Raw genomic sequence first — 25,685 nt, 5'->3', positions numbered from 1 at the left:
GGGTCCCCCCACGTCTCTCCCTTTTGTGGGTACTGCCTTGTGCTTTCAGCTCCCTTCACAGGTTGGGAGCATGATATACGATATATGTCTTTACTTAGGCACCTGATTGATAGCCATCTGTGGGTTTGTTTGGCACAGGTTGTGGTTAACCCTTATGCCTAATGTATTATGTGCACTGTTTGATTCTGCATGCCATTGCTTTGTCATCTGCTATCCCAGCAGGTTTGGTTGGCTCCATTCAGGGCCATTCTCAGCTGTAATTTTCAGTTACCAGTACAGCTTACAGGTGGTTGTCCCTGGCACAGGATTTATCCTGATAGATTGTTTATTTGCTCTAACATATGCAATTCAGGAAATACGGCAGCAGGTTATTTGTCCCTCAGTGATTGGACTTATTTATACATTATTGCATTCTTTGCACAGGGGGGCACCCCTCATTCCCATCATGAGATGTGGGGTTTTTTTTGTACATTTGATATGTATTTTAAATGATTTTAATCATGTTTTTTGTGTAATCTTGATTGTTTAATAAAATGGACTATTAATTATATTGAGGATCACTGTGATATGGTTTTATCCTTTGGATTGCGCGTCCCTTATGCATGAGCTTTCCCCTCCCCTATTGGTCTCCATTTTTCATGCAGGACGCAGCATTCCATTGTCCGAATATTCACACACTTGGCTGTGCACCCAGAGCTTTTTTGGTTCAGTACCCCTTCAGTGGCAGCGCTTGTGCCCCATTTACAAACTTGACAGGTAGATTTGCATCAATAACATTCAAAAATACGCCAGCCTTTACTGTCCCCAGGATGACACAGGGGTAGCAAAGTCCTTGCTGAATCATGACTTGTTCATCTTGGAACATTTTTAAAAAACACAGCAAGAGGACTCTAAGCAGAGTCTCCCCTTTTTTCCAAACATTGGGCCACACACACCACTTCAGTGGCATCACTTGTGCCTCAATTGCAAACTGGACAGGTTGATTTGCATCAAGCAAATTCAAAAATACGCCAGCCTTTACTGTCCTCAGGATGACACCGGGGTAGTAAAGTCCTTGCTGAACCATGACTTGTTCATCTTGGAACATTTTAAAAAACACAGCAAGGGCACTCTAAGCAGAGTCTCCCTTTTTTTCCAAAAAATGGGCCCCACAGACCCCACTTCAGTGGCATCACTTGTGCCTCAGTTGCAAACTTGACATGTTGATTTGCATCAAGCACATTCAAAAATACGCCAGCCTTTACTGCCCCCAGGATGACACCGGGGTAGGTAGCAAAGTCTTTCCTGAACTATGACATGTTCATCTTGGATCATTTTTAAAAACACTGCAAGCAAACGGACTCCAAGCACAAATTCCTTTATTTTCAAAAATTGGGTGCCACAGACACCACTAAAGTGGCATCACTTGTCTCCCTGTTGCAAACTTGACAGGTAGATTTGCATCAAGCACATTCCAAATCCACAAGCCTTTGTTCTCCCCAGGATGACACAGGGGTAGTAAAGTCTTGCGGATCCATGACTTGTTCATCTTGATGAACGTTAGTCAGTCCACATTGTCACTGGACAGACGCGTGTGCTTATCTGTCAGCACACACCCAGCAGCACTGAAGACATGTTCAGAGACAGCGCTGGCAGCTGGACACGACAAGATCTCCAAGGCGTAAGTGGCGCGCTCAGGCTATTTTTCAAGATTTGAAGCCCAAAAGGAGCAAGGCTCCAGTTGCAAAGTCATGGCATCGATGTTCATTTGGAGATACTCCTGTATCATCCTCTCCAGCCGTTGACTATGTGTCAGGCTTGTTGTCTCTGGTGGCCTTGCAAAGAAGGGTCTAAAAAAATTATGAAACGATTCAATAAAATTGCTGTTATCAGCACCAGAAACGGTGCTGCTGGTACAGTTAGACTGTTGATGACAAGACAGTCCCATGTTTGTCAAGATACAACTGGGAGAGTCACTCCGTGCACCACTGGTGTTTGCTGGAAATGCCGAGCTAAGATTGAGTAACAGCTTCTGCTGATACTCCTGTATACGTGCGTCCCTTTCTATGGCTGGAATTATTTCACAAAATTTGGACTTGTACCGGGGATCTAATAGTGTGGCAACCCAGTAGTCATCATTACTTCTAATTTTGACAATCCTAAGGTCATGTTGTAGGTAGTGCGGCAAGAATGCGCTCATATGTCTTGCACATCCATGCGGAACAATTTCTCGCTGTGTTTGTGGCATAGAGGTGCTAACCGTGCTTTCTTCCTCTGACATCTCCCCCCAACCTCGTTCAACCAAAATTTGACCAAGGTCTCCTTCATCTGCTGAGTCTTCCATGTCCATCGAGAGTTCATCCTCCCTTTCTTCCTGGTCTCCTGCACCTTCCTCAATATTTTGGCTGCTACCATGCGCCCTTGTTAATCCCTCTCCCCCACCGTCCCATGCCTGCCGCCTTGGTGATGATGAACGTCTGGACCTTGTATATGTTGGTATCCCTTGCATATATGAATCCTCCTGTACTTCCTCCCCTTCCTGTTGTCCCACCCCCTGACTCCGAATAGTGTTTAGCATGTGCTCCAGCATGTAAATGACTGGAATTGTCATGCTGATAATGGCATTGTCAGCGCTAAACATATTCGTCGCCATGTCAAAACTGTTCAGAAGGGTGCATAGGTCCTTGATCTGAGACCACTCCATCAGCATGATCTGCCCCACCTCTGCATCTCGTTTGCCCAGGCTATACGTCATAACGTATTGCACCAGGGCTTGGCGGTGCTGCCACAGTCGCTGCAACATGTGGAGAGTCGAATTCCAGTGTGTCGGCACATCGCATTTCAGGCGATGAACCAGCAGGCCGAAAGACTTCTGGAGTGATGCAAGTCAGTCAGCTGCGGCGTTTGAACGGTGGAAGTGAGCAGAGAGTGACCGTGCCCTGTGCAGAAGCCCATCTAGGCCAGAATACTGGGTTAAAAATTGCTGTACAACACGGTTCAACACGTGAGCCATACAAGGCACGTGTGTCACCTTGCCCAGGGGAAGGGCCGCACCCAGGTTTGCAGCATTGTCGCACACGGCCTTCCCTTGCTGCAGGTTGAGTGGAGACAACCATTTATGAAACTCGCTTGCAAGAGATGACCACAACTCCTCCACTGTGTGACTCTTATTTCCAAGACATTTCAAGGTAAAGACCGCCTGATGCCGTTCAGCTCTGCTGCCAGCATAGTAAGGAGGTGTGTAGGATTCCTTGTGCACAGTTGCAACGTGGGTTGCCTGACCAGGCAGGTTTGGGGCAGAGGTGGAGGACCCAGACGAGGTTGAAGAGGCAGAAGCAGTGGAGGAACTTTGACATACAGAGGATTGACGCACAAGTCGTGGGGATGGCAAGACTTGTTCAGCAGACCCTTCTCCATCTATCACCATAGTTACCCAGTGCCCAGTCAGCGACATGTAACGCCCCTGTCCATTCTTACTTGTCTAAGTATCGGTGGTGAAATGCACCCGGTGACACACAGAGTTTCTCAAGGAAGCGGTGATGTTGTGTGTGACATGCTGGTGTTGCGCAGGCACACCTTTCTTGGAGAAGTAGTGGCAACTGGGCATCTGGTACTGGGGCACTGCAACGGACATAAGCTCTCGAAAATTCTGTGTGTCCACCAGGCGGAAAGGCAGCATATCGGTAGCCAAGAGCTTACAGAGGGATAAAGTCAACCTCTTAGCTTTGTCATGGCTCGGAGGAAATGGCCTTTTTTTTGTCCACATCTGAGGGACCGAGATCTGGCTGCTGTGTGGAGACGGTGGTAGGCAGGGTGTCCCTGCAAAACTGCAGGTCTGTGAGGAAAGTGCAGGCAGAGACATGATGTTGCCTTCATCCAAAGTTGGTGCACTCGATGTCAGAGAGAGCTGTACACCAGCACTTATTTCCCCTTCCAAACCAACTGACGACCTACCAAGCAAACTGCCTGTTGTGGTTAAAGTGGTGGAAGGTCTGTGTGGAAGAACAGGTCTGACAGCTGTCCCCACAGTCATAGAAGATGAAGAGCACGCAGATGCACTGGAAGGGGCAGGCGGTGGATGGCTCGCTCCGCTAGGCTGTTTTGCAGCACAGTGAGCTTCCCACTGGGACTTATGCTTGTTATTCATGTGACGATTCATGGAAGAAGTTGTCAAACTGGTGAGGTTTTGGCCTCTACTTATAGATTGCCGACAAATTTTACAGATCACTTGATTTGGGAGATCCTTTGCAAGGTCAATAAAGGACCAGGCTAGGCAAGGCTTAGAAGACATGCAGAGCCACCCTGACTTGTGCTCCAAGGCAGAGTGGTGGCTGAGGATGCATTTGTAGACGTACTTCTAGTACTCCGACTCTGTCCAGGAAGGCGCAAGGTAACTTCGTCGTCAGTTGCATCCTCCTCCACCGCCTCTGGTGACCTCCTCGAGTGCCCGTATGTGGGATCTAGAACTTCATCATCAAGCATTGTGTTTGCACTCCCCTCGCCCTCAGACCTAACCTCTTCCTGCCCTGACTGAATATTTATGTTGTCATCCCAATCTGGTATCTGCGTCTCATCGTCATCAGTATGTTCCTTATTGTCTCCACCAACAGGTGTTACAGTTTGGGAATGAGGGTCTACATTATGCTCAGAAACTTGGTCATTAGGGCCTGAATCTGACTCACAAAGCTTCTGGGCATCACTGCAGACCATTTCCTAGTCTGTACTCACTGTAGCTTGGGAGCAGACCTCTGATTCCCAGCCTATAGTGTGACTGAACAGCTCTGCAGACTCAGCCATCTCTGTTACACCATACTCTGCAAGGCGGGTGGAGACTTGAGAGCTGGGAGAAAGCAAGTGCGATTGGGATGACAACTCAGAGGAATGTTGTTTTTTGGATTTTGAAGTTGAGGTGGAGGAGAGGTCACTTGTTGGAGCACTTGAGATCCATTCAAGCATGTTTTTTTTTTTTTGTGCATCGTCTACCTTTGTTCCAGTTGTTTTGTTCCGTAAAAAAGGGATCACATGGGATTGTCCATGGAAAGTAGTAGATATCTTACTTTTGCTGGAAGATGGCCTATCTTCAGCAGATGTTAATGTACCTTTCCCACCTTCCCCACGGACACAAACTTTTTTTCCTTTTCCAACACGCCTGTTCCCCTTTCCACCAGCATCTGTCCATTTGCCACTCATTTTGTTAGCGACAAAATTGGACACTTAAAATGTGGTAGCAAAAATTGAGAGGTGGTGTAGATTGCAGAGGTGGTCTAGCTTTATTGGCAGCTGAAGAACCAACACTGACTATCCCTGACAATGCAACTATGGCCCTAAAACTGGAAGCACTGTTTGCTATAAAAATAGCGTAGCAAAATGTGCATGAGGGTAGAATGCAGAGGTGGTGGAACTTGCTTGGCACCAGTGGGACACTATGTTACTATAGCAGAAACTTTGTGGATGCCACTAAGTTTCAGCACTGTTTGCTATAAAAATAGTGTAGCAAAATGTGCAGGAGGGTAGAAGGCAGAGGTGGTGGAACTTGTTTGGCACCAGTGAGACACTAAGTTACTATAGCAGACACTTTGTGGGTGCCACTAAGTTTCAGCACTGTTTGCTATAAAAAATAGCATGGCAAAAATAGGCAGGTGGGTACAGTGTCCGGGTTCTGTGGGTACCAGGACAGGAAAGAATGCCTCAATTTCTATCCCTCCTAATGATGAAATGCAGCAAGGAATTCCCTGAGCTTAGGTACACAGACGCTATTATCTGAATACAACGTTTCCACGGACCTGCCTGTCAGCTATGGCTCTGAGCGCCTGGAAATCAGCCCTGAAAAGGGCTGAAAAAAACTGCAGTTCCTAATCTGTACAGCGCTGTGTGTATAGCGTACACAGCAGGAGCGGCAGCAGGAGCAGCATGAGCGGTGACTGTCACCCACACGCAGAAAGCAGATAATGGCGGCGTGAGGGAAAATGGCCGTATTTCTAAGGCAAGGACATGTGACATTCACAGCCTATGACACATGCCCTTGCTTGTCTGGCAAAAAGTCCACTTAGCTGTGTGTGTGTCTAGGATTGCCTGGCATCCTGGCCCGCCCCACTGCACGCGCGCTTAGGAAAAAAAAAAAAAAATGGCGATCGGCATTCTCTCAGCAGCACAGATCTAAACCGCGTCCCCCCCGCACACTATATGCTGAAATTTGATAATAGTGTGAATCACAGTGACTCACACTATTACAGTGAAAAGCCAGCTAGTAACTAGCTAGGCTTTTTGCTGATCGAGCCGTTATCGAACGTAACTCGAGCAATTGAGCTTTTAGCAAAATCACTCGAACATGAAATTGGCGAACCGTGAACCTCGCTCATCTCTAGTGAATTGATTCAATGCAAATTAAATTTTTGTTGAATTTCATAATATTTACAGGTAATTTGAATAATGTTGCTAATTGCCAAAAATGCAATTTTACACATTGCATTGGATATGATATGCTAATGATCCTCGGTTCCAGCTGTGCTGCCAGTGTGAGCTGAGTGTCATGCAACTGTGATCCGATTCTGCGATCAGATCACAGCTGCAGAGTAGAGGCAGGGATTAATCTCTCCATCACTTCCATTGTCAGCTGATGCGATTATCGCACTGCACTCGGATGTCATCTGAGTGCAGTCCGATGTTTCACTTGCACCCTTAAGGGTACTTTGCACACTACGACATCGCAAGCCGATACTCGCGATGCCGAGCGCAATTGTCCCCACCCCCGTCGCAGCAGCGATATCTTGTGATTGCTGACGTAGTGAACATTATCGCTACGGCAGCTTCACATGCACTCACCTGCCCTGCGACGTCGCTCTGGCCGGCGAACCGCCTCCTTACTAAAGGGGCGGGTCGTGCGGCGTCACAGCGACGTAACACGGCAGGCGGCCAATAGAAGCGGAGGGGTGGAGATGAGCAAGACGTAAACATGGTGGGAGATGTTCCTTGCTCCTGCGGCTTCTCACACATTGATGTGTGCTGCCGCAGGGGAACGAGGAACAACATTGAACCGTCGCTTCAGCTACATTATAGAAATGTCGGACACTACACCGATGATACGATTACGACGCTTTTGCGCTCGTTAATTGTATCATAAAGGATTTACACACTACGATATCGACAGCGACACTGGATGTGCATCAGTTTTGATTTGACCCCACCGACATCGCACTTGCGATATCATAGTGTGCAAAGTACCCCTTTGGGGTACTTTGCACGTTGCGACATCGCAAGCGAGATCTCAGTGGGGTCAAATCGAAAGTGACGCACTTCCGGCGTTGCTGTCGACATCGCAGTATGTGAATCCTTTTACATACGATTAACGAGCGCAAAAGCGTCGTTATTTTATGGTCGGTGTAGGGTCCGACATTTCCATAATTTTGCAGCAGTGACGGTACGATGTTGTTCCTTGTTCCAGCAGGCAGCACACATTGCTGTGTGTGAAGCCGTAGGAGCGAGGAACATCACTTTACCTGCGTCCCGGCTGCAATGCGGAAGGAAGAAGGTGGGCGGGATGTTTACGTCCAGTTCATCTCCGCCCCTCCGCTTCTATTGGCCGCCTGCCGTGTAACGTCGCTGTGACGCCGCACGACCTGCTCCCTTAGGAAGGAGGCGGGTCGCCGGCCAGAGCGACGTCGCAGGGCAGGTAAGTGCATGTGAAGCTGCCGTAGCGATAATGTTCGCTACGGCAGCAATCACAAGATATCGCTGCTGCAACAGGGGCGGGGACTATCGCGCTCGACATCGTAGCATCGGCTTGCGATGTCGTAGTGTGCAAAGTGCCCCTTAGACTTGTATGTGTACGAGTAACACGTCTCTCGCTGACAATCGCAGCATGTTGCGACTTTTCAATTATCCAGAATCTGGATAAGAAAAAACCCTGACCATCTGCTCTTCCTCATTGAATAATATTGATCCGAGTGCAATGCGTATGCCTGTGAAAGTGTACCCTTTATCTTTGGATGGCATTCGGCCAGAGAAGGAGATTATTCAAATACCCAGCTGTGTTGCTATCTTTGTAAGCTGAGTTGGTGGGAGCACAGGCATTCAAGGTGGTAGGAGCCCTATGAGTCAAAGCAAATCAGAGCAAATTTAGAGGTGGAAGTTAGACAAGGGGCAAGGAGCTTTGGACATTTTGCACACTGAAGCATTTGATGAAGGATGAGGGCGATGATGATGATGATTGGGAACCACATCACAGTGATGAGGAGGTTATTTCATAAGAGAAGAAAGGTTGTGGCGTGGGCAATAAAGAACTTAGCCAATGTCCAGCCAAAAGATTTCCTTGGGGCACATCTGCTTCTTCTCCAGTCAGCTTAGGAGCAGTTTATTCTATGACTGCTATTGTTTGAGGAAGCTGAGCAGCACCTGATGGCGAGTGTTATGGCGGTGATGTATGCTTTGTGCAAGCATCTTTGATGTGGTAATTTTTTACATCTTCCTGGAGGACTAACCTTTTGCAGAGTGCAGGTTCTGGAAAATAAAGAAAAGCAAGTAAGTTAAAAATATAAGTAACTAGCTGTAGTACCCGGCGTTGCCCGGGATAGTAACGATCTCTCTGTCTCTCTCCCAGTCTCTGTCTCTGTCTGTCTGCCTTTGTCTGTCTCTGCATCTGTCTGTCTCTGCCTCTGCTTCTGCCTCTGTCTGCCTCAGGCTGTCTATTTGTCTCTTTCTGTCTGTGTCTTTTTGTCTGTCTCTGTGTTTCTGTCTCTGTGTGTCTGTCTCTCTGTCCCTGTCTGTGTCTGTCAGTCTGTGTGCCTGTCTCTATCCATGTGTGTCTCTGTCTCTATCTCTGTCTGTGTCTATCTCTTTGTCTGCCTCTGTGTCAGTCTTTCTCTCTATCTCTGTGTCTGTCTGTCTCTCTATCTCTGTCTCTCAGTTTCGTTCCCCGTCTGTCTCGTGTCCCGTCTGTCTCGTTCCCCGTCTGTCTCGTGCCCCGTCTGTCTCGTTCCCCGTCTGTCTCGTTCCCCGTCTGTCTCGTTCCCCGTCTGTCTCGTTCCCCGTCTGTCTCGTTCCCTGTCTGTCTCTTTCTCTTTGTCTGTCTCTGTCTGTCTTTGTCTGTCTGTCTTTGCCTGCCTCTGTCTCTTTGACTGTCTCTTTCTCTGTCCGTCTGTCTCTGTCTGTCTCTTTCCCTGTCTGTGTTTGTCTGCCTCTTTCTCTTTGTCTGTCTATCTCTGTCTCTTTTCCTGTCTATGTCTGTCTCTTTCCCTGTCTGTCTCTTTCCCTGTCTGTCTCTTTCCCTGTCTGTCTCTTTCCCTGTCTGTCTCTTTCCCTGTCTGTCTCTTTCCCTGTCTGTCTCTTTCCCTGTCTGTCTCTTTTCCTGTCTGTCTCTTTCCCTGTCTGTTTCTTTGACTGTTTGTCTCTCTTTCCCTGTCTGTCTGCCTCTGTCTGTCTCTTTGACTGTCTGTCTCTCTCTGTCTATCTCTGTCTGTGTCTGCCTGTCTCTTTCCCTGTCTGCCTCTTACTCTGTCTGTGCCTATGTCTATCTGTCTCTTTCTGTCTCTCTCTCTATCCATCTCCCCAGAAATATCTTATTACCTCACACATAAGCTTCTTATACTAACAATTTATTTTGTTCCTATAGCAACCAATCACAGCACCTATTAATAACCTGTGGCTCGCAGCTCCATTGACTTTAATGGAGGCAGGTTTTCTGCAGAGTAACTGTAAAGCGCGGGGTTACATTTTCCCATCAAAACATAGTCTATGGCGTTCCCTGAGTCACATGGAGTGTCTGTGCAAAATTTTGTAATTGTAAAGGCGACTGTGCCGATTCCGTTAGTGGACATACACACATACATACACATACACTCAGCTTTATATATTAGATAATAGGAAAATAAGTCTAGGACATGCCGGTACAAATCAACTGTAAAGTTTGGCTTTCCATTAGCAATTGAAGCTTTATCACCTGCTAGCATGGGGAAATAAAACTGAATAGCATTGTAAGCAGGGTTCAAGCTATCCTCATTTTTTTCTTGATTGTATTTTTGGCAGCCAAACTGCATCCTCCAGTAATGCCTGTTTATTCTCATGATCCTTTCATCCCCATTTACTGCTTTCTATACTTTTCCTCCATTGCATTGTCATTTAGCCATATGTGTGACCAGAAAATAGGTTGGTCCATTTGTAGGCAAACTCAACTCCGATATGTCCGAGATCAAACCCAATTAATGCCATATCTTGCACTGCCTTTTGTGACATTATGGCATGCTTTGATGGAACACAGATTCATGAGTTTTTGTTACTTCAATTTTCTTTATGTCTCAGCTTATTTAGTTTTAAAGAAATTAAGGGATTTGGAGGCATCAATTGGAGTGAATACCTATGGTATTTAGGCAGGGCCGTATTTACCATTAGGCACCCATGGTCCGGTGCCTGGGGCGGCAGGTTGTGGGGGGCGGCACCCTCTGGCAGCAAAAAAAAAAAAATTTTTTATTTTTTTAAATTTTTTTTTGCGGCCGCCGAGCACAGGGAGCTGATTGACCCCGGAACTGCCGGCGCCTGCACTTCCGGGGTCACAGGCGAACGCCAATCAGCTCCTTCCTCTGTGCTGCATCCACTGCTGTGTGGACATCACATGCAGAGCTCACAGCAGGATGCCGCGGAGGACGCCGTGATGGAAGCCTTTGTCAGAAGAGGATACTCACGTGAGCCAGGAAGATGGCGGCAGGCACTGGAGCAGGTAAGTGGATTCATAAGGAGCGTGGGGGTGTCTCTAATGCAGACCGGAGATCTGCGCATGCGGGAGGGGGGGGGGGACAAAGGCTGATACTGGAGGGAGGCAGCGGCTGAGACTGGGGGGAGGCTGGAGGGAGGCAGAGGCTGAGACTGGGGGGAGGCTGGAGGGAGGCAGAGGCTGAGACTGGGGGGAGGCTAGAGGGAGGCAGAGGCTGAGACTGGGAGGAGGAAGAGGCTGAGACTGGGGGGAGGCTGGAGGGAGGCAGAGGCTGAGACTGGAGGGAGGCAGAGGCTGAGACTGGGGGGAGGCTGGAGGGAGGCAGAGGCTGAGACTGGGGGGAGGCTGGAGGGAGGCAGAGGCTGAGACTGGGGGGAGGCTGGAGGGAGGCAGAGGCTGAGACTAGGGGGAGGAAGCGGCTGAGACTGGGGGGAGGCTGGAGGGAGGCAGAGGCTGAGACTGGAGGGAGGCAGAGGCTGAGACTGGGGGGAGGCTGGAGGGAGGCAGAGGCTGAGACTGGGGGGAGGCTGGAGGGAGGCAGAGGCTGAGACTGAGAGGAGGCAGAGGCTGAGACTGGGGGGAGGCTGGAGGGAGGCAGAGGCTGAGACTGGGGGGAGGCTGGAGGGAGGCAGAGGCAGAGACTGGGGGGAGGCTGGAGGGAGGCAGAGACTGGGGGGAGGCTAGAGGGAGGCAGAGGCAGAGACTGGGGGGAGGCTGGGGGGAGGCAGAGGCTGAGACTGGGGGAAGGCTAAATAATTTAGGAAAATAAATAATTAAATGAAGAAAAACATGTGGGATTCCCGCATTTTTGCTAAACAACCGAGGTAAAGGAGACAGCTGACAGCTAGCATTATCAGGCTGGGAAGGTCAATGGCTATTGGTCCTTCCCCAGCCTAAAAATGGTAGACCACAGCTGCCCAAGAAGTGGCTCATTCATCAGATGCGCCAATTCTGCTGCTTTGCCAGGCTCTTCCCAATTGCCCTACTGCAATAGCAATTAGAGTAATGGTTTTTGAGACTGATGTCAACTGGGAATTGTCAACGAGGGAACAAGTGAGAGAGTCAGGGAGTGATTTTGTTTTTTAAAAAAATATTTAATAGTGTGCTTTTTTCTCTTTACATCAGCTGCAATAGTAACGAGGGTGTCTGATAGAAGTCTATCCATTACTAACTCCTGGGCTTGATGCCAGCTGACCATTCACAGCTGACATCAACCTCAAAACCATTACCATGATTGCCGCCGCAGCCAGGGCACTGGGAAAGAGTTGGACAAAGTGCCAAAATTGGCACATCTAATGGATTTGCCACTTCTGGAGTGGCTGCAGGCTACTATTATTAGGAAGAGCCAAACAACCATGGACCTTCCTAGCCTGATAATATCAGCCCCCAGCTGTCTGCTTTACTTTGTTGGTTATCAAAAATGAGAGAGACCCACACCATTTTTTAAATTTATTTAGATAAAAATAAAAAAACAGATTATGGTCACCTCTATTTTTTTTTATAACAAGCCAAAGTAAAGCATATAGTTGAGTGTTGCACTCTCCAGTTGTCTGCTTTACCTTTATAAAAAATGAGGAGGGACCTATCTCTCTTTAACAATAAAAAAAACATTAATTTCAGTTTTATGTGTTTTTTTCATATACATGTCACATGGATGTCACACGATTGCCGTACTGTGCTGTATGTGTTGCCAGTAAAGAACGAACATGTCTCCATTTGGTTCACAATGACACACGGTCTGTGTGAAAACATGAAGGTGTGAGAATCCATTGATTTTAATTAGTTTGCTTTTGAACATGTACAACACCCGTCCTGCTGCCCATGCACTGCCCTGCTTCCTCCTCATTGGTAGGGAAGCCAGCACACTCACCCTCATGGCCGGTCAGCAGTGGCCTCTGCTCCTGATCCACCTGCTGGCTCCCAGGACCTATGCATGCCACATAATTCTCCGAGGATCATTCTTAGACTGCATGCAAGTACCTCCCTGCTTTTAAAAGGCCAGTGTGCCTTAAAACGGAAGTATCTCTCAACCTATGACTTAGAGACACTGGGTACTTAAGGCATCCTCCCCTTATGTGAGGTGTCTGAGCAACGTGGTCTTACTGCTATGGGCATGTGTGGCGCCTCTGACCTGGTCAGGCACCACTGAGTACAGCACCCATGCAGGGGGCGGTACAATACAGGTAATCCAGAAGGCTGACCGAAGTGTGGTTGCACGGGCGCATAGTAATCAAGTCTCCCACATCTACCTTTTGAAGGGACCCCTGGGGAATCCAGGAGGGGGCGTGGCCCCCATCTCCACTCAAGGGGTGTGGTAGAGAGCCTGGTTACTAGGTAGTGTAAGCAGCCACAGAGAGGAGGGGGTAGTGAACCAGTCAGTTAGTGCAGCTCAGGGAGAGCAGTCACAAGAAGCAGATCCTGAAGGCTGTCACGATCCTGACAACGCACGTGCAGTGGCTACTGACAGAGGAGAACGGTCACCTGGTAGTGCCGCCTGAAAACCACCCGAGGCTAGAGTGCAGAGCAGTGGTTGAGTACGGGGACTGCCAGGGAGGTACCAGGCCCGCACGGGTTACAGGTTCCCAGAGCAGGGGCCCATTCAGTTGGCCTGCTCAACCTGCAGGTGGGGGTACATCACACCCTCCACCAAATACCACAGAGTCCGCAGCCACGTAGCAAAGTGAGGACCCATAGCTCACAAGAGGCAAGCAGCCGGAGTGACTTGGTCTAGGCTACAAGCAGACGGGCCGAAGAAGGGGAGAACAGGCAGCAGCAACTTCCCTGGGAGACCCCAGCAGGGCTTCAAGTCGGGGTCACCACAAAAACGCAAGGGCTAGGAAGGCGAGTCGGTAGCCACCCTCACAAGTCAGCTTGAAGGAGCCTGGTTCCCTATTTGGTGCATCACAGCTACGCCCGAGTTACTCACCCTGCCACCTAATGTGAGTAAAACCCCTGAAAGACCTTCTGATTGTGCGTGTGAGTCATTCTGTGACCTGTGGCTCCACACACTCAAACCGGGCCCTGGGGCCAGCCCCACTCTCGGGGGGAAAACACCATCTAACTACCTCTACCAACAGCCCCAGGTGTCCCCTAACCTGCAGTGGCGGTCCCCTGACCGTAATACCGAGAGTGGTTTCACGAAACTCCTAAAGAGGATAACCTGCCTGTGACCAGACTGTCCCTCCACGTGGAGTCCCTGAAGGTAATGCATCGCTACACCTAGGCTTCACACATGCTTACTAGTTGTCGGGTCCAATTTCACACTCCTAGTATTGTGTTCGTTACTTGTTCCTGCTAACCCGTACCTGTGTGCTAGAGTACCCTTTGTACCTGTCAGTACCTACCAGAACCTGTTGTACCTGCCATACCTGTTGTACTTGTCTTAGCCAACTGTTCAGTCTGCAAAATCTGACTCTGTTCCTGCATCCTCAATCCCTGGGGTCAGCTGCCACAGTCCCGAAATAATCCCTGGATAAGCAACTGGTGGCTACCTTCCAGCACAAACCTATCCTCACCATCAGAAACTCTAGTAAAGACAAGGTTGTTGCTTAGTTGTAGGGCACGTCAGTATTTGACTGGGTGCACCCTGACTGCTGTGCCCCGTTGTAAAGGGTTAATCTGGTCGTCCTATGTAATTTCTCCCTCCTCCCTGTTTTGTTGCAGCCAGTGATTCTGCTCCTCCTTCTGCTTCCCCCTATATAAACCTGCTTTGTTCTGCCTCTCCTCACTTGTGAGACCTGGAGACTTGCTGTTGTGGCACCCTGGCCTAGCCAGGTCGTCACAGATAACACACAAACACCCCACCCCCACTAGACAGGGACAACAGCCAAACAAAAACCCTTGTTGCCACCCTCCAGTGTCTGATGTCCACACCATGTGGGGCGGAGCTAAGCGGTTGGCTCCACCCACCGAGGAGTTCACAGGCCTGGAGGCGGGAAAAGTGTCAGAACAGTTGAGGAGTTTGAAGTGAGAGGAACAAGCACTTGGGTGCCTGGGTAGTGGCCCGGGCACTGACAGCAAGGTTGGCAGACGGTGGTGGCCGTCTGCAGGAGTGGTGGAGCAATGCGGAACCGTAGGACCGGGGACGAGCGACGGCCCGCCGGTACCGACCGGGGAGTGAAGTGAAGCCAGCACACACAGGCAGGGCCATCGGACCCTGACCAGGCTTGGAGCCGCCGACAATAGTCAGATCCGAATGTGACTGGAACCCCAGGGGTTTCACAACAGCAAATGTCCCGATTGAAGGCAACCGCCCACACCGTGAGGGTATACAGCTACCGCCTAAGGCTAGAGATCCAAGGGCCAGCGCCTGCGGGCAAACGGGCTCCTCCGGTACCCATACACCGGGGAGCGGACTACCGTTGGGAATCCATAGTAGTGAGAAAGAAGAACATCAAGGTGCAGGGAAAGACAGCCGCCATCACCTGTCCAGGGAGAGACACAGCAGCTGGCTGCGGGACCGGTCCATCCAGCCATTTGGTTTACCGAGGACTTTGTACCTTTCTTGCTGAGTGAGTACACCCGTACCATCCGGCACTGCGCCGCGCTGTCCCTGCAACCCTGCACCTCACCAACCCTGCCTCCCCGTCACAACATCCCCAGGCCCCGGGACCACCGAGCCCTACCCACGGAGGGGGAAAAACAACATCTCAGCTGCTCCCTACCATCGCTCCCGGGATCCCCGTCACCAGCAGCGGTGGTGCCCATCTTCACCACGACCCGTGGGTGGCGTCACGGACTAAATCCCCCAAACCAACCACCCCTATCACTCACGGGCGAGGAGCGCCGCTCGAGTCCCCGGATCCGGCCCACCGCTCGAGCCACCGAGCAGCCGCAGCAGCGCCGGACCCGAGCGTTAGCGAGAGCGCAGCAGCGACGGCGTCCTCCCCGCCCGCGACAACTTGGCGTCACGAACAGGATTGAACCCATCTACTTACCAGTAGAAGTGCGCCTTGTGATCTCCGCCGGCGGTGTCCGGACGAAAATTTTGAAGCGCCGCCATCTTGGCGCGAAAATCTCCCGCTCGAGCATCTTCTCCAAGCAGGGAAGGCACGAAAGCGAAGCCCTGCCCCCTACAAACGGAAGTGCTGAAGAATACCAAGGGGGCGCAGGAGTGTGTCTGCCTGATGTAGCCGAGGCTAGAAAAGCGGGGACGCCAAGATTCTGCCAGCAATTGGTTCCTGGAACACGGCCACGCATGATGTCCCGTCCGTCCGGCACTGCGGAAGTCCCCGAGCCCACGCCAGGAACAGCGGCGTGGGTGGAAGCCCGGACCGCACAGATATGCTGCCGCCTTCAAGCCCAGGTCCGGTTCCTGATGGAGCGCTGGGTGGCTGAGATGGAGGAAGTGGCGGCGGCCATGCGGAGACGCGAGGTTGAGACAGAGTTAGGGGAGCGGGTAAGCGACCCACGCCCCTATGTCCGAGAAGGACCGTCCGCTGCGGCTGAGGGGCCCGGCCTGCGCCTGCTCACCCTCCTGCTTCCCCCGCCATCCGTATCAGCTGCTGTTGCCCCTCCGCTCGGTCCGCTACCCCCAACACCAGTAGCGGAAGCCAACCCGGCCGCCCTAAAGGACCGGCCTGGGGGCGTTGTTCGGGACCGGCCTGCGTCCCTCCCGCTACCGTGGAAGGCCCCGCGGGAAGTAGCCATCCGCGACAAGGAGCCATCGGCCTGGAAGTGGCCGCACCTGAAGTCGTCCCAGCTCCGGCAGTCCGCCCAGCTGTGGAAGAACCGGCCGCTGCTGGCCCGAAGGCTCAATGGGTGAGGTCAACAAGCCCTGAATCCCCCGCCTCGGCTGAGGCTGCACCGGGCCGCAACTGCAAAGCCGCAGTCCAGGCCATGTCACCGCAGGACCCCCACAACAGAGAACCGGTCGTGGCCAGTGTGGGTGCAGTCCAGCGGGACCCGACCCGGGCGCAGGGGTCTGCCAATGCCCCATACTGGGACAGGGAGCCAAACCCATTGGGCCGGGAGATCGCCGCTAGAGAGCAGCAGAGGGCTGAAGTGCTGGCGAGGGTGATTCGAGAGAAAGATGCACTCCGTCATGCCATCTTTCGAGAGCGGGGCCCGGTGTACGAGGGCCAAGTCCGGCAGTTTGACAAGCAGAGAGGATTCGGCTTCATCTATGAGCCGGGCCTGGAGTCCGAAATATTCGTGGCCCGCCGCGATGTCAATTCACACCTCCCCACAGGCCACCCAGGTCTTGATCTACTGCCGGGCGACCTAGTGACTTACACCCGCCACTGCGGAGAGATGGGCTGATTCGCCCTGGATGTAAAGCAGAGGAAGAGCCGAAGTGAGCAGACGCGGCCCCAGCCCCCTCTTCCACCAAGTCGTCCGGATGTGGAGCTAGAGGAGGTCCTGGAGGAGTACGACCTTAAGTAGTGGCAGCGGCCCGCCGTTGCAAGCAGTTGTCCCCCGTTGGGACCCTCAGCAGTTTGATTGGATGACTCTAATGAACCGTGAACATTTACCTCATTGTCTAAGTGATTATTCCGGCCGTTGCCGGCAAGTTGTCCCCGAAGGGACCCTGTGTTTACAACCAGCATGAGAGACTACTCATGGACATGGCCGAGAACTGGCAGGCCACCCACGAACTTGTGGGCTTGTAAATAAGTTGCAGGGTGATATTCCGTCGGAGCCGCCTCCAGAGAGGCAGATTGGAGGAAGGGCCCGCAGCAGAGCAGGCTGGGGCCCGGCCACCACCAGGACCGGTGGCCATCCTCCGGGGGTCAGGGGTCCCCCAAGGACGTGGGGTCCCCGGAAGTGACAGCCGGGTGCGAGTAACCGTACCCGTTCCCGCTCGGGCAGCCTAAACCTGGACTGGGGTCAAGGGGTGCTGCCCACTTCTTAGGGGCAGCATCAGGGCTAGGTTGTTTGGGTGGGAGAGTGGAAGACACCCGTCCGTCCGTCTGTTATTAAAAATGTTATATATGTGCAACGTTTGAAGTGTCCTAACAAGAAATGCGTATGTTTGAAATTGTTTTACATGTTATTTATGTTTTTACAGTTTTTTAAAAAGAAAAAGAAAACCGGTGATGGACGGGCAGCCCGCGGACGGCCTGCATTTCACCAAGGGGGGAATGTGGCGCCCTGGCCTAGCCAGGTCGTCACAGATAACACACAAACACCTCACCCCCACTAGACAGGGACAACAGCCAAACAAAAACCCTTGTTGCCACCCTCCAGTGTCTGATGTCCACACCATGTGGGGCGGAGCTAAGCGGTTGGCTCCACCCACCGAGGAGTTCACAGGCCTGTAGGCGGGAAAAGTGTCAGAACAGTTGAGGAGTTTGAAGTGAGAGGAACAAGGACTTGGGTGCCTGGGTAGTGGCCCGGGCACTGACAGCAAGGTTGGCAGATGGTGGTGGCCATCTGCAGGATTGGTGGAGCAACGCGGAACCGTAGGACCGGGGACAGGCAACAGCCCGCCGGTACCGACCGGGGAGCGAAGTGAAGACAGCACACACAGGCAGGGCCATCGGACCCCCGACCAGGCTTGGAGCCGCCGACAATAGTCAGATCCGAATGTGACTGGAACCCCAGGGGTTTCACAACAGCAAAAGTCCTGATTGAAGGCAACCGCCCACACCGTGAGGGTATACAGCTACCGCCTAAGGTTAGAGACCCAAGGGCCAGCGTCTGCGGGCAAATGGGCTCCTCCGGTACCCATACACCGGGGAGCGGATTACCATTGGGAATCCATAATAGTCAGAAAGAAGAACATCAAGGTGCAGGGAAAGACAGCCACCATCACCTGTCCAGGGAGAGACACAGCAGCCAGCTGCGGGACCCGTCCATCCAGCCGTTTGGTTTACCGAGGACTTTGTACCTTTCTTGCTGAGTGAGTACACCCGTGACATCCGGCACCGCGCCGCGCTGTCCCTTCAACTCTGCACCTCACCAACCCTGCCTCCCTGTCACAACATCCCCGGGCCCCGGGACCACCGACCCCTACCCACGGAGGGGGAAAAACAACATCTCAGCTGCTCCCTACCATCGCTCCCGGGATCCCCGTCACCAGCAGCGGTGGTGCCCATCTTCACCACGACCCGTGGGTGGCGTTACGGACTAAATCCCCCAAACCAACCACCCCTTTCACTAACGGGCGAGGAGTGCCGCTCGAGTCCCCGGATCTGGCTCACCGCTCGAGCCACCGAGCAGCCGCAGCAGCGCCGGACCCGAGCGTTAGCGAGAGCGCAGCAGCGACGGCGTCCTCCCCGCCCGCGACACTGTTCCTGCTGATGCAGCCTGTCGCTGGTGAGAGAAGATGGCTGACGCCATTAGAGACAGAATCAGGGGGAAGGCGATTCCTGATTCACCTGCCTCACGGATGAGCAAATTCCCTTCTCTCCTGAGGCTCAGGCACTTATGCACAGCGGCCGGCGGACCGCACGGCGAACACGCCCGCTGTACTGCTTGAGTTCTCCTTACTTTACTGACAGGGAGAGCGCTAAAGCTGCACGCTCTCCCGTCTTGCCCACACTCATTCACCCTGCTTTGAATGATGTGAAGTCTGCATGTCTGCCCTGTCTCCGAGGCTACACAGTGCCGCCATCTTTGTTAACTATTCCCTATTTCCCACCCCGTCTTTTTAGCAACATGGCAGCTGCACACCGACCTTGGCAGGTACGCAGTGCCTTAGCTCCTTTCCAGCCTGTGGGTCCTATAAGTTTCCTTTTCCTGGTCCATCCCCCTCCTGACCGGAGTGCTTTTCCTCTCACTATGGGAGGTCAGGCTGCAGCAGCACCTGTAACACTGAGCTGCCTGCTGCTTAGTCACAGGAGCAGCAGCATCTCCTATTGTAAGCAAGGTCCCCGCCCCTTTCCCCCCTTGCCTGTTTATGCTGCTCTGTCCTTAGTCACTGGAACATTTCACCAGACACAAGCTCACCCCTGTCCCCTCCTCCTGCACTGCCTGCTGACGCTGCTCTGCCTCAGTCACTGGCAGGGTTCATGAAACAAGCTCCCCAACCAATCCCCCCCCCTTTTTGCCCTCTCCTTCACTAGTGACTGTGGCCTCTATGCCACTTCACCATACACAATGTCAGCCCAGCTCCGCTCCACTGGCCTGTTTTTGCCTTGACTCTCATAGTCCCGAGGTTCTCCATCCATCAGCAGCTATTAATTACGCAGCTCCATTGTTCAAGACCCTCACGTGGAGAAACAGCCCTCACATTTATCGGTGATTCGCCTGCAGTTGGGTCACAGGTCCAGACACTTTTGTAGACCCACTGCAGAACCTTCATCATGCACAGTGTTGGTAAGTACCAGTATTCAGGGGCGGAGGGATACCCAGAATTATTTCCCTTGCCTTCTAGTCAGTTACTTTTCTGCCTGATTTGTAGTAGTGTTCATTAACACCCCCTTTTTTCAGGTAAGGGTCTTCCTTCCAGCATACGGAAGAATGTCTTTTACTAGTGTTGAGGAGAACCATAAGATGAAATACTTAATAAACCTCTGGACATAGAGCACTGTGAGAAGTGTGTTCAATTAAATCAATTCTCTATGTATAAGCCAGTCAATTTTCAGAGAAACTCAAAGATGGCCCCCGATGACATCACAGACCAAACCATCAGCATGGATCCACCAGATGATGTCCCTCCCATCACCATCACCATGGACTGATCCACTGAAGTCAGACCTGCCCATCAACAGCAAGACAGATCTCCCCATTGGCTAGCCCATGAACTGTCCCACTAAATGGGCATATCTGAACTTGTGTACGCCCCTAGCCTATATCAAGAGGACACATGCTTGTACTTGCTCTGTTCTGTGCCATCTTTACTGTGACCAAGAAGAGATTTCATATCCAACTGTGTCTGGTGTGAATTCTTTTATGCATGCACTTGGTCCATACCAATTCGGCCAGGCAGTAGGCAACTAGTGATCTCTGGTTAAGAGTTCACTTCAACACTAGGTTCAAACTTAGACATCAAAGCAGTTATTAAGATTCAGCTTAATTTTACACCAACATTTCGTTCATACCTGTACTATTATTATTGTTTATTATTATTGTGCCATTTGTACCATGGCATGTTACGTGTAAGGGTGTTCATTACAGTTAAAAAAACAAAAAAAACAAAAAAAACCCCTTCAATAATTATCATCATTCATACATGGCACATCCTGGTACAGTTGGAGTGAGGATCTTGCCCTTGAGCTCAGTCTAGAAGGAATGATGTGTATAGGCAGTCGTGTAGTGATATAGTGGAAAAGGTTACTGCTCGTCTACCAAAAAAATAAAAAATATATGATGGCTGGATAACATGGCATTATGGATTCGACCCCTGAGCGCTTCTAGGTATGCTAAATTACCAGGTTTCTATTTAAGACACATAAGGATTTTTGTATTTGCTCGCCTTGCGTCTGCATTTCTGGGGTTTGCCCACATGCAGGGTGTGTGTCCCCCCCCCCCCATCCCCGGTTACACCGCCTCATGGGGTCTTTTTCTGTCATGAACAGCACTCTGCTGCCCCCCCCCCCCCCAATGTCAGGTGAATTATGTAGTTATTAACAATCAATTATTAGATGTCATGGCTGCTTTCACTACTTGGTCATCTTATTTAGAAATTTCAGTGAGCATTTTGTGTTATTTAACGTCGGAATTGCTGATAATTCATTTCTGTATATAAAGATATGTCCAATTTCAATGCATGGCAGGTTTCATCAGCTTTAACAACGACACTTCCGATAATGTCTTGTGTACCTATATAACCAATTTTAAACACATCGCAAGGGTTCTCGTTAACATAATCATATCGATAGTTACATTTTCAGCCTGTGTGTGTATATAACAGTTTTCAACTTATCTTAAAGATTTCACTTCGGTAACATACGCATCATCAGACATCAGGTCTTCCTTCCGTTTTTACTGGTTCATTCACACTCTCACCATTTTTCCGTCACTTTTTGGTCATTTTAAGACGGACATTAATTTAACACATTTTTCCTTTGGGTTGTTTTAATTTCTGTTATTTTGAGCCATTTTAGTTGTTTCCTGAAATGGGTCATTTAGTATGTGACACGTATTGTCCCATCATACACAACTTTGATGATTTAATTCTTGTCAAGTTTATTAAACGCTTTTTGTTCATTCATGCTCTGTCCAGCGTCCCCTATTTGGTTTCGCACTCTGTTTTTGTATTGTTTGTTCAGATGATAATTTTTCCGACGGGTTAAATTTCCCCTTGTTGGTTGTTGCTTCCAACAATGGGTTTTGGCTGTGATGGCGAGTATAGCTCAATGGTAAGTGTGCGGGTTACAGACAGAACTTTGGTTCTGGTTCCACCAGTGGATAGTTGACATTTCCCTTAACAACGGTATTTTATAGCATGTTAAAGTGAGATGACTTGACAATTTGAAAGCTTCTTTCATCCTGTACTTGCCTTGTTCAGCTCCCAAGTTCGACTATCAGGAATTTATCCTTTTTATACTGTTGGTTCTGTGGGTTTTAAGTGGTCTCCGGTGTCCTAGGGGTTGGTAAATTCATCTTTCTTTGCTGTGTTGTTTCCCATTGATACCCCACTTTGGATTGATGCTTTTTAACTTTGACTCTTTTGCTTTTGGGCCGCTAGCATCAGCATTGCGATTTTTAAACTATTTGTCATTGCTAACATAAGCATTGCAACTCTTAAACCATTTGCCATAGTATCCTCATCCTCACCCCTCGGTAATACAATTCATTATGTCTATTGTTCCTTAGGGCTTTGGTTTCAACATTTGGTTATGGGCCCGGTACATTTTAGTTGGTGAAATATCATGGCTGACACTTTCTCGTTTTCATTATGTTCTGAGAGTTTCATCCCAATGCCTGAGTATCCATTTCCATCCCTCATGTGGGAAGTGGTGAATACAGACGATAACACTGGTGAGGTTTTTTGGTGGCTGTGCAACATGGTAAGCTCACAGTAAAACATGATGAGAGTGGTATGTGTGGGCGATCACTATTTCTTCATACATTATTAATAAATGTTTGTTTCTAGAAATGAACTGACCTGATAAATATATGTATATAAAAGAAAAACAAAACAAAAAATATATATATATACTTGCTGCTTATGTCAAGTCAAAATTTCTAAGTAAAGGAAATATGAGTTAGCAATTGTTTTATTTGTTTTACACCAGTCTATATTGGTATCCAGCCTTTTTGCATCATATATTCAGGTAGGTGCTCACTTCTTGAAGGTGTGTTTTTGGCACCATTGCACTGGTTCCTGCATACTTGGGGACATGCTGAGCCCCGATTACAGGAATAGAAGTGGGATAATATAATTTTGTTTCCCAAACAAGCCTCGGTGGTCTTTATTGTGATAACATCAATTTAGTGATCGGGGGTTTTGCATTCGGATTTGATGCTCAAACAACCGAGCCTCCAGATATTGGTTCTTGGCTACCTGTTTTTTGTTCCTTGGACAAAGTTTGCCCTGTCCCTAGTTGCTATTACCTTTTCTTTCGCCGTTCTGGCCCTTCTTTCTTACCTCATGACAATGGTTCCCCTCTCATAAATATTATTTTAATTGCTCCTTTGTGTTTTTCAGCCTCGAGGCTAGGAGATTGGTATTTATTCATAATTGGTGCCATTACTTGCCAATCCTGAAATTCAACGTATTTATAGTTGCCGTGCTGAGTTTTTTCTTCATGTATATTAAATCGGTTTTATTGCGTTTTTAACAATTTTCTCTATTACAGATGGTGTCAAACATGTAGTATCATTTTTGGCCATTCATTTATCTTGGGCGGCCAGGAGAATGGAGAACCATGCACGTGGAAGAGGATTTGGGTTTTCAGGGTTTGGATGTTCCCTGAAAGGCATCAAGGACCACTAGTTGGGATCTCCCGGGTGCCTCTTTACCTCTTATTTTGTTTTTCCATCCTGCTGGTAATGACCTCTGCCTCTTCCATTTAACGCAGCTTTCCACTATGATGTGTTCCATGGTTTCTATGGTTTAGTCAGAGGTCAGTCCTCGCGTGTATGACATGACGGCTATTTAGGGATCATGGAGTCCACTTCATGTTGGAGTGTCACGTTTTATTCGCTTTGCAGCGCACCTTTCACAGCTTCTGTTTCCCGATGGTATACTTAACGGAAATTAGAGCTGATTTATTTCTTTTGTATCGAGTGTTCTTTATTTTATGGGTGGGGGTCGGAGCGCAGTTTGCTACTTTGCTCCTCCTTGGCGGTCAATTTAACAGCGTTGATGGTTTTTTGTACGAAAGCTACCTGTGCTGGGAGTCCAGCGGCGGCATAACGCTTTGTACTGGTTTACTGTGGTTTATTTACGTGGTTTCATCTTAATATTTTATGCTGTGACCGACCACCATCCACTAAAAGATAAGATTTGGTCATTAAATCTCCAAATAAAGAGAGTTCTGTTTTATATATCTGAGTGTGGTTTTTCATTACATGGGACGATTAGTTTTGGGTTTGTTAGGGTCTCAGCAGTCACACCCCTACAGGGTGAGCAGATGCTGTGGCACTTTGGGTCCACACTCACCAGCATAACAACATGTCTCTGGTATGTGTGAAAATGGACACCACATATACTGGAAACATGAACATGTTAAGCAGAGTTTGTAAGAACTTTTCCATAAGCTTCACATTACACTACTTATTTAAAGAATCATCAGAACATGACTATTGCCTCACCTCTTATAGAATAACATTCTTGAATGGTCGAATGTCAGTGCAATAACTGGTTGTTCTACTTTTTATTTGTCAGGTTTTACCTTTATTTTGTTTAGTTGTGGGAAAGTAACATGATCACTGGACCTTAAAGAAATTTTCTAACAATGTTCCTTTTAGACAAATTGAGGAAAACCTATCAGGGTGATAATTTTGTGCGGTGCAACTTCTTTTATAACAGAATGTATTTTTGCATATAATAAGTAGCCTCATGAGGACAAGTTTTTTATATACATTTGGCTGGACCATGCATAATGTGACGCCCTGGCCTAGGTGCCGTGCAATCTGTCCTTCTGCATGGTACCCGCTCCTCCTTGGTTACGGGTCCTGTCCTTTTGGTGGAAGAACAGGTATACACAAATCCTGAGGAACACTCTGCACCACACCCACCAAACACCCATTGGGCACTCTGAGGGGAATAGGGCCGCCCAGATGGAGGGATGGTAGAAGGAGGGCCAGAAGTGTCAGGAGTAGGAGAGAAGTGGAGGGAGAAGTGCCAGTGAGCAGTGACAGGAAAGGTCATGCTGCGGAGCTGGGCTCCTGTAACAGTCCCAGGTGCCTCCTGGAAGGAGCTGGAACCCCGGTCGCAGGGGGTAGTGACAGGGGGCACGGTACTGCCACGGAGGGCAGACCGGCGGCCTCGTGCTACAACCGGGCAGAGGCCAGGGTACGACGGGGTACGCGGACCCTAGGCTGGGAAGTCGCTTCACGCAGCCCAGTAATTCACCCGACGGGAATGAAATCTTCATGAACTGCTCCCCACCCGCTCCAAACTCGGGGTACTAGCACAATGGAGGGATAGGACTTCCCAAAACCGTCCAGAAAATCCCAAGCGTGAACCCTGAGAGCAAGCTCACCCTGCTAGCCACGCAGGTGAGCAGAACCCGAGTAGTTCTAGGCGATAGGGATCCACCAAGTGTAAACACGGTGCCAAGGGACAAGGCTTCATACCAACCAGCAATGCCAAAAGGGCACGGACCCAACGTATTCGGACTAAGGTGCAGGGCATTCAAGAGTTTGGTTTACCTGGTGTCAGTGTCAGCATCTCTGAACTGTGTGAGTACGCTGTGCCCCTTTGCTCCCAATGGGTCCCCAGCCTGCCAGCACCGAGCCCCGGGACACCTTCCCCTGCCCACAGAGGGGTTAACATCAATAGCTGTCATTCCATCACTCCCGGGCACTCCCCTCACCCCTAAATTCAGCAGCGGTGGTATCCCAACTTTTACCACGAACCGTCGGTGGCGTCACGAACATTATCCAAATCCACCCCCTTTTCTACCCCCCTTTTATTTTCGAGAGGCCGCGCGACCCCGCCTCGGGT

This window comes from Anomaloglossus baeobatrachus, chromosome 3 (assembly GCF_048569485.1).
Source record: "Anomaloglossus baeobatrachus isolate aAnoBae1 chromosome 3, aAnoBae1.hap1, whole genome shotgun sequence".
Lineage (NCBI taxonomy): Eukaryota > Metazoa > Chordata > Amphibia > Anura > Aromobatidae > Anomaloglossus > Anomaloglossus baeobatrachus.
The sequence above is the reverse complement of the archived record's forward strand: the minus strand, read 5'-3'. Positions refer to the sequence as shown.